Raw genomic sequence first — 7,783 nt, 5'->3', positions numbered from 1 at the left:
AACTTCTCTTGTGGGGAACTGTGACTCAGATTGGGCAGGAGACATTGATTCCAGGAAGTCAGTTTCTGGTTATTGTTTCTCTTTGGGTTCAGGAATTTTCTCTTGGATTAGTAAGAAGCAACCAACAGTGGCATTGTCTTCTACCGAAGCAGAGTACAAGGCAGCTTGTTTTGCTGCATGTGAGGCCGTATGGTTGAGAAGGATTCTATGGCATATGGGAGTGCAGGATGAAGAACCAACTGTGCTGAGATGTGACAATCAGAGTTGCATCGCCATTGCCAAAAATCCAGTGTTTCATGCACGCACCAAACATATAGAGATCCAGTATCACTATGTGCGTGATTTGATGGAGGATGGGATAGTGGAATTGGTCTACTGTCCAACAGAGGAGAATGGAGCAGATATCTTCACCAAAGCACTTACGAAGGATCTGCTTCAAGTTCATCTTCAGAGACTCGGCATTGGGCCGAGGAGATAGTTCACCTATGGGTGGACATTGAGGGGGGGTGTTAGATATGATCAATGCCCCACCCTCATTAGGTGCTACCAATGATCCATGGTGCTCAAAGTTGTAAGGCCCCCATTATGAGGAGAAGCCAAATGTGAGCCCGGACATTGGTTGAGTCCTGACTTGTATATCAGATGAGGTCTATGTGACCGGATGGCAAAAAGGTGACTGTTGTGGGTCTAATCTTTGGGTTAGACGGAGTGGTTAAGCTGGTAGCAACTCGAGGCACATTGCATTGAGTTGCGTGGTAAGGGAGTTAAAAGGGGCCCCTATTGTGGGGTCCGGGGGCCGCGGAAGCGGCCCCTGGCTGGGGGGTCCCAGGGGGGCCAGCGGCCCCCCTGGCGGGGGTCCGGGGGCAGCGCCCCCGGCCCGATGGTAAAGGGAATATTCCCTGGAATATTCCCTGGCCGACTAGTGGAGGCTCATATGGTAGGTCGGTCAGCAGGCCGACCTAACGACCTTCGCGGGCTATAAAAGCTAAACCCCTTCGCAGCCATCTTACACTCATCTTTCACCCAGTCAGAGTTGTTGTTCCAGCTAGCCTTAAGCTCTTCACCTATCTTCTGTCTAGATCGCCATCTAAGCTTCATTCATTGGAAGCGCACGGGTGGACAGAGCCATCTTTGTATCAGTTGTTTGGAGTTAAAGAATTTTACTGATTCTCCTCTTATCTGTTGTGTACTCTCTATCTCTTTCTCAGATTCTGTTCGCTGCGCCGTGTAATATTTTACAAAAATGCCATCTTTATTGGGTATGCACAAGATAGAAAGGCTTACAAATGCTATAGTCCTTCTATTCATGAGACATTGGTCTCAAGAGATGTAGTATTTGATGAGCTGAAATCATGGCATGAGAAGAAGACCATCTTGATGGATGATGATGTTGATCATGAGACTTATGTATATGCAGATACAAATGAGAGTGCAAAAATTTCTGGGCCTTCTAAGGTTGCTACTACATTAGATTGAGGACTTCAACATCTTTGTCCAACCACTGACACGGGTACGTCAGTGAGGGGGATAAATGTGGATAAAGGCAAAGGCAAACTTGATGATGTTACAAGGCCACTCGCTTGTGGTTATGATTCACTTGGCCTTGACAACTTGGATAGTGAGTTTGGTATTCCATCAATTGTGACTCCTAGTGTAAGACATAGATACATACCACCTCGTGAGAGAGGAGAGTTTAATACTACACCTCAGTTGAGGAGATTAGAAAGAGTTAGGAAACTTGTGGATAGACTTACATACTATGGCTACACAATGAGGCACTATGCATATATGGCAGAAGTCACTAGCTTCAAGGAACCCACAAAGTTATCTGAAGCTATTTTGGATGATCATTGGTGTAAGGCAATGGATGAGGAATCTTCAGCATTGGCTAAAAATGACACTTGGGATTTGGTTGATCTACCTGAAGGCAAAATGCCTATTGGTTGCAAATGGGTATACAAGGTGAAGTGCAAATCAGATGGTACATTGGAAAGATACAAGGCAAGACTTGTGGCAAAAGGGTATGCACAACAATATGGTCTTGATTATGAGGAGACATTCAGTCCCATTGCTAAAATGGCAACCATGAGAACAATGATTGCATTGGTAGCATCTAGAGGATGGAGCATGTATCAAATAGATGTGAAGAGTGCTTTTCTCAATGGTGATCTTGTTGAGGAAGTATACATGGATTGGGCCGAGGGCTATGTACATCCATAATTTTCCTACACATGTGTGTAGATTGAAGAAAGCATTGTATGGGTTGAAGCAAGCACCTAGAGCTTGGAATGCTAAGATAAGTGCATGCTAATAGAAACTTGGTTTTACTATGGGCAAGGTTGATCATAGCATATTCACAAAGAAGACAAGGGCTGGTTATGTGATATTAGTCATCTATGTGGATGACGTGATCATTACAGGTGATGATGTCATGGGAATTGGAGAGATCAAGGAAATATTACATGCTGAATTTCAGGTCAAAGATTTGGGTGAATTGAAGTATTTCCTTGGAATTGAGGTTGTCTCTACACCTCATGGTACTTGGTTGTTGCAAAAGCAGTATGCACAAGACATGTTAACCAAGTATGGTATGTTGAATTGCAAGTCTTTGAGCACTCCATTGGAGCAAAATGTTAAGCTACTTGCAGATGTTGGACATGAGATTGAGAATGCCACTATGTATAGACAAATGGTAGGTAGCCTAATTTACCTTACCATTACTAGACCAGATCTTAACTATTCAGTTGGACTGATTAGCCAATTCATGTAGAAGCCTATGAAGCCTCACTTGGATGTAGTGAGGGGGATCTTGAGATATGTGAAGGCCACATCAGACTATGGTCTATTCTATGAGCATGGTAAGCCTTTAGAGCTTACAGGATATACAGATGCTAACTGGGCAGGCAGTGCCTATGATAGGAGATCTACTAGTGGATATGCATTTTCCCTTGGTAGTAGTATGGTCGTTGGAGCAGTAAGAAGCAACCTATAGTTGCACTCTCTAGTACTGAGGTAGAGTATAGAGGTGTTGTATTAGCTGCATGTGAGGCAGCATGGCTCATGAAGCTTCTTGATTATTTGGGCATGCAAGAAGTTAGGCCTGTCACACTTTATTGTGACAACATGAGTAGTGTGCTCCTAGCTAGTAATCCTGTCTATCATGCTAGGACTAAGCACATTGATGTATACTATCACTTTATCAGAGAAAAAGTGATTACAGGTGACATTGATTTGGTCCATGTGAGGACAAAAGACCAAGTTGATGATATCTTTACCAAGTCATTGGATAAAGATAAGTTTGTGCATTTCAGAGAGCTACTTGGAGTGAAGTACCACACTTGAGCTTGAGGGGGAGTGTTGAGAGTCAAGCTCATAGTCTTTGGTTCAGTTGTCTTAGTTGAATAAGGCCAAGTCATACTGACTTAACCATAGTTACATCTAGGTTACTTGATTCTTGTATGTGTGTGTTGTACTACAGTTGACTTGATAGTGTGAATGATAATGGATTGAGCAGGGAGCATGGCTGCTACCCTTCTGGCGGCCTGGCCTTTGTCCATCTCTCTCTCTCTGATTTCTTTCAAACCTTAGGGGTTTGTTGTGCAAGGCAAGAAGTGGTTGGTTGCATAAGAGCTAATATGGTTTGAAATAGGCTCCTAGGGAATGGTATCATAATTCTGATGCCTTGATGCGGTCTTTAGGGTATACTAGGAGTGAGACCAATCACTATCTATATGGAAAGTATGCTAGGGATAGAGTATCTACCATTGAGATAGAGTATGTTGTATCCATTGAGGCTTGCAAGGAAGCTATATGGCTTACTCATCAAGTGTGAGACTTGGGTATTGTAAGAGAGGTGCCTACATTGCACTATGATAGTCATAGTTCCATTCAGTTTGTTGGCACAAAATTGTGAAGCCGTATGGCTTACTCATCTAGTGGGAGACTTGGGCATTGTAGGAGAGGTATTGCACTATGATAGTCAGGGTGCGATTGAGTTAGCATTGAATCATGTCATTCATGCAAAGACAAAGCACGTTGAGGTGAAGGAACACTTTATCAGGGAGGTTTTGGAGGATGAATCCATACAAATGATAACTCTACATATTTTCTCATGAACAATTTACCTTTTACACATTGCAGAGTGTTAATGGGCATTGGATAGTATCTTCACTTTCTTCTTATACTCTCATAAAGGCACATTAGCCTTTAAGCGGAAGGTTGTTGGGTAAAGGCCAATGGCTAATAGTAATAGTCGGGTGGGCATCCCTTATATAAGGACATTGTACAATGAAACATAAGCAAAGTTAACAAAGAATGAGAGCACCCCTTATTTTGTACCCACATAACTCTCTTGTGTTCTTCTCTCTCTTAACCTTCTTACACTCCATAGTTTCTACTTTGCATCTAACCATTGCTTCCCTCTCATGCTAGACTTGTGTACAAAACATCTCCGTACAATAGATCCATGGTTTTCACACAAAAAAAAGTGCATAAGGAGAAGAAGAAGAAGAAGAAAAAGGAGAGAGAGACTCACCACCTTAAAAAAAAGGGAGAGAGAGACTCACCCCCTTAGTTGTGTCAATGCACGATCCGAATGGGCAATAATCTATTAAATAGCTAAAAATAGTTTGATTGAATTGTTTGCCAAGAAAGAAAATGTTTTCTTTGTCTAAGGCAACATAATATTAGCTTTTTGGGTCTTTGACAAGATAGCCTTGTGCTCTTCCACTTTGGGGAGTCTGTTCATAGTCCAAAGTTGTATTGCACGAGTGTACTAGTGCATTTAAGTTCCTCCTAAAAGATTCACACTACGATATAAGGACCATTTACACAACAAAATGGAACTAAAACTATGCAAGTAGTCCTAGGCTTAACATTATCAAAGAGGCCGAAGACAATTATGGAGGTGATGCGGATGCATGCGGCAACAACAAAGATGTCAATGATTCCTAAGTGGGGTGTTAAGATGTTCTTGTTTGTAGGTGGTGGAGCTTAATCTCACAAACAGTGACACTTACAACATCCTACCTATTGGAACAAAAGTGCTAGTGATGCAATAGAACACATTCTAGGAGAATATGTCATACCAAGCTCTCCCATTGATGCAAGCAACTAAACAATGTGTAGTTGAACAAGCAGACTATTTGAGTCATCCAATGATGGAAGAATTTGGCACACCAATATGTATGTAGCATTATCCTCATAGTACCTTATGCTTGGGCAAGATGTATAAGCTTGTGAGTTTTCAATAAAAGGCTGGACCTAGTAAGCGGAATGGTTTACTAAGAATCTGGGTTTCCTCTGTTATAGCTTTGGTTCTTGCTTATAAAGGAAGGCTTAGACGCATGTTGCTTTGATAAACGTACTTGATGCTCCACTGTCATACCAATGCTGGGTGACTCGGATAAGATTAAACCTTGGTGCAAGTGCTTGAATGAATGTCGATGTGGTCGGGGTTGATTTGTGGGTTAGCATCCACTTGCTTTTTCACTCCATAGTGGTTAATCGGAGAAGACTCATCATGGGCTAGCACGTAAGCCTTGATATTAAATGACCTTTTCTTGTTCCCTTTGACATTTACTACATTGCGCATCCAAGCATATGGCCTTAAGAGGAATCCAAAGTCACACTCTCAAAGTTGACATTCACTAGGTCGCGCATCCAAGCATATTGCCTTAAGAGGAATCCAAAGTCACACTCTCAAAGCTGAGGATGGAAAAATGCTATTGAACACCTGAATTTTGGGTTTGTACCAAAATCATCACTTTGAGGGATTTCGAAGTGCACACGAAGACTCTTGAAGTCGAGGATGGAAAATATTAGTACTTTTTCTCTTCAAGACGTTTTCACATGGGGCTACCTCACAATTCAAAGAGCGCTTGGAACAAGGACTAGTTTGACAGGCTGCATGTAGCCCCTATAGCTTTTGAATCCTCTTTCACCTTATCCTACAGGAGTTTAGTTTGACAGGCTACATGTAGCCCCTATAGCTTTTGAATCCTCTTTCACCTTATCTTACAGGAGTTTTCTGTTTGGGTCGAGTTTGTAGCAATCTTTTAGATAAAAGCAAGTATTTATGTTGCCTTTTCCCTAGAACTATCGCATTGTCGCAACCTTGTCTCCAAGCTTTAGAGCAACGGAGCGCATAGGCATTAACGAGGCTCATTACTAGCCAAGTGCTTATCTATGTGCAACCAATTGCCTTGGTGACATGAAAGAGCTATCATGCCTCCATGGTTTGTGGTAGCTGGGTGGAAGCATTAACAAGGCTCGGAAGGTCGAGGCGATCCCAATGCCTCTAGGGTACGCGCGATGCTAGTGGTGGCTCTTCGAGGAGCGGAGAGAAGGTCCGCCGCCCCGGGCCATCTCACGGCACTGGAGTAAATGGCCCCTCCAAGAGCACGACTCATCAAAACTGGCTTGTGAATCGCCCTAGCGTATCCTTCCGGCTCTTGCCACGTGTTGGAGTTGGGTTGGGGGGGACTTTGGCGTTCGCCCCCTCCCGTAGGTAGAGAGATGCGCAGGGCTGGAGAGTAGTGGGCGGACAGGGGGACGCAGGTAACCGACTTGACCGCCTACTTAAGGCGAAGCTTGGGGCTGGGAGAAGCATACTTACCTGGGCGGGGTCTATCGGTGATCAAGAAGGCCGATGGCCTAGGGTCGGCTTCTCCATTGCACTGCGGACGGGCCGCACCCTAGCATCTCCCCTGAGTGGGAGAGTGCACGTCATAATTTGTGGCAGCGGGGGCTCGCGTTCGCGCGGCCCCTATTCAACTCCTCAGACCTCCGAAATCGGAAGTTAACCGGATGACAGTTTTGTGTTCTCATGACAGGTTCGGGTGCTTCGTGGATATGGCTGTTGGGTGCTTCCATGCCGGGCTCGGGGATATGGCTGCCCTAAAGCCAGGAGTTCCTCCTGCAAAGATGCGCTTCTGCGTCTGCTGTGCCCGCCTCACACACGGAGAGCAACGACTGCTACTGGACTCTCCTCCAAACTCGCGCACAAGGTAAAGAAGGTTCGTCCATTTGATTGCACAGTTGCAGCTTGGTCAGCAGGGATCGCACAACACACCTAACGGAACGGTCTTATCTTTATAAATGGTCGCTCTGCAAAAGCCCCACCCCCCACCCCCACCCCCGCAACCATAGCATAGCGCCTGTCTGCGCTTGGTTGTTTGCGGCTTCTTTCCTGGATCGAACCCTCCCCTCAAAGGCTAAGGAGATCTCCTGACGGCCGGTATACCGCGCCGCCCTGTGAGTGGAACGAGCTGACAGGATTTTGCTGCAGCCTCTCGTGATCTACTATCCACCCCAGGCACGTACGTATGATGAACACAAGGACGCCGCTGTACTAGTTACAACGCCCTCACAACCATATTCTGGCCAGCTCAAATTTCAGGATACAGAGACGGAAGCAGACACCTTTGTTGATGAAGATCAACCTTGCACGCCGTGGTTGCTCTGACCTCCAAGGCATCTTTTGATTCTGAGTTTGGACCCATCTGCCGTGACCTGCCCCCCTGAAATCGGGGAGATCAAGCCTTACTGATCCCAACAGGTCAGAGCAGCAGCAGATGGATCCGTCTGCCGCAAGTTCTGTATATTCATTACTGATCTAATAGAGGGGGATCAAGCAGGATTTGCAAGAAACTCTGAGGGAAGCTCAATGGTGGCAATCTTGTGTGAGAGAGAGGGATGCTGCTTGGAGTGCTTGGAATTCTTCATGTCCAGTACGGTTGTTGAGATTCTGCGGTTGCTTAGAATGCTTGAGCACTTGCGCTGA

General features: G+C 44.9%; 1 non-coding gene across 1 annotated transcript; it reads left to right on the top strand.

The window, feature by feature from the left end:
* The first annotated feature begins 6,608 nt into the window (after positions 1-6,608).
* Positions 6,609-6,770, top strand: LOC148016700 (U1 spliceosomal RNA). Its single transcript, XR_015688222.1, has one exon. It is a non-coding gene; the product is annotated as a U1 spliceosomal RNA (small nuclear RNA).
* Positions 6,771-7,783: the final 1,013 nt, after the last annotated feature.

This window comes from Lygodium microphyllum, chromosome 23 (genome assembly GCF_053477565.2).
Source record: "Lygodium microphyllum isolate KBCC chromosome 23, Lygodium_microphyllum_v1.1.10, whole genome shotgun sequence".
Classification (NCBI taxonomy): domain Eukaryota; kingdom Viridiplantae; phylum Streptophyta; class Polypodiopsida; order Schizaeales; family Lygodiaceae; genus Lygodium; species Lygodium microphyllum.
This window is presented reverse-complemented; position numbering and strand designations above follow the sequence as displayed.